The 2,111-nt window shown below is 34.9% G+C and overlaps 1 non-coding gene across 1 annotated transcript; it reads left to right on the forward strand.

The window, feature by feature from the left end:
* Positions 1 to 385: 385 nt before the first annotated feature.
* On the forward strand, positions 386 to 576 carry LOC132662673 (U2 spliceosomal RNA). The gene has a single exon (XR_013550407.1). It is a non-coding gene; the product is annotated as a U2 spliceosomal RNA (small nuclear RNA).
* Positions 577 to 2,111: the final 1,535 nt, after the last annotated feature.

Here is a 2,111-nt window from a genome sequence, read left to right on the forward strand (position 1 = left end):
CAACAAGAATGACAACAATGACAACAACAAGGGTTTTCTAAACATTTGTTAGCCAGAACATATAACAACAACAACAACAATGACAACAACAACAAGGGTTTCCTAAACACTTGTTAGCCAGAACATAGGCATATCTACTGCTTGATGAGGGTGGCTTCATTGACTACTTTATTTTTAGGGATTTCTATGGGAAGACCACAAAAGATATGTGTGTATTTAATGAGAGAAGATAAGAGTAGTCAAAAGTTATTTCCTGAATTTACCTTCTATTTTCTTTTAGAACATTTATTTAGTTTTTCATAAAGGAACACATAGTATATTTATAGTTCACTTATTGTGTGTTCTTCACCTAGTGATATGGTTGCTAATATTAAAAAGTCAAAGAATCGCTTCTCGGCCTTTTGGCTAAGATCAAGTGTAGTATCTGTTCTTATCAGTTTAATATCTGATACGTCCTCTATCCGAGGACAATATATTAAATGGATTTTTGGAGCTGGGAGATGGAATAGGAGCTTGCTCCGTCCACTCCGCGCATCGACCTGGTATTGCAGTGCTTCCAGGAACGGTGCCCTCCTCCCTTTAGGGGGAGGTAGTAAAAAAAAAAAAAAAAAATAAAATAAAATAAAATAAATAAATAAATAAATAAAAAGTCAAAGAAAAAATGCCAAGAAAGAGAGGTTACAGGGGCCCGTACTGAAGGATCTGGAGAGAATTTGCAATGTGAAATATTTGTCAAAAGCAATTGGACAGACTTTCACTTATCTTCTGTATCCTTTGCCATGTTGATAATACTGTTAGACATCTTTTCATATCACCATGAAATGTGAAAAATCACATTCTAAAAGCAAAAGGGGAGCAGGAAACTGTTCTTTTGGACCACTTATTGTCATAGTGCCTTCATCTGCATGGTTGTCCTATTCATGAGCTCTTCCATGCCTCAGTCTTTCCTCTCTGATGGTTGAGACCATTGAATTTTGATCATCCTGTTTATCCAGTGGTGGGTGAAGTATCTGAACTGATACTAGAAGCTCTGAAGAAACAGGCCCTGACATGCAAATCCAACTCACTAATCCTGTTACGGTATATTTAAACCTTTGCTAATTTATTTTGGAAAATGTGGCAAGATTGGACCCAGACCCTATTCTTTTCTATTTCTTGTGTTTTCTTTAAAATCATCCCTACAAAAGAATAAGTTTTGTATGATAAACAGTATTCACTTAAAATGTACACGTCAGTGAATTTTGACAAATGTATATACCCATGAATCCACCGTTACAGTCAAGGTGCAGACGTCTTATCCCTGACTCCAGCAACAAATTAAATCTGCATTTTGTCACTATGGACTACTTTGGAATTTCTAGAACTTTATATAAATGGAACCATACACTATGGACTCTTTTGTTTCTGCCTACTTTCACTCAGCATAATGCTTTTGATTCATGTTGTGGCATGTATCAGTAGTTGGTTTCTTTTTATCGCTAAGTACTATTTCACTGTATGGATATGCCACATTCTGTTTATCCATTCACCTGTTGGTGGACATTTAGGTTTTCTAAATCCTATTTTGATGTTTTTCACCAAGTTGTTTTCAGTGCCACCTGCTAATTGTTTCATGTCCTTAGAACTAAATTTCATCTTTTGTCATTTACTATGATACTTGGATATGTATTTTCTCTGTACACTACAGGAAAATAACAGATGATTAAAAGTTAACAAGATATGTATATTTAAATTGAATTACTTAGTATTTAAAAATTCAGTTCTTAATGATTTATTTCCCAAAGGAAATTGGTTCTAATCAAGAATGCACAATCTTTTCTTCCAGAGGTCACTTTTATCTCTAGGCCATTTGTCACTTTGATGGCAGCAATAATGAGGATTTCTGTAGAAATACATGTTGACGTATAAGTAGACCAGCAGTATGCTGACAGAGCACTTCTTTGTTTGAAGAAACAGTACATGACATTTAAATGGATTTTAGTTATAAGAGTTGATAAGTGAAATGCAGAGTTTTCTATGTTCCCCATTTAAAATTAAGCTCTTTGAGACTTTCATTAGATTTCTTTTTCTTTCCTTTCCTTCCTTCCTTCATCCCTCCCTCCCTTCCTTCC

The sequence above is a fragment of the Panthera onca genome, chromosome D1 (genome assembly GCF_046562875.1).
Source record: "Panthera onca isolate mPanOnc1 chromosome D1, mPanOnc1 haplotype 2, whole genome shotgun sequence".
NCBI lineage: Eukaryota > Metazoa > Chordata > Mammalia > Carnivora > Felidae > Panthera > Panthera onca.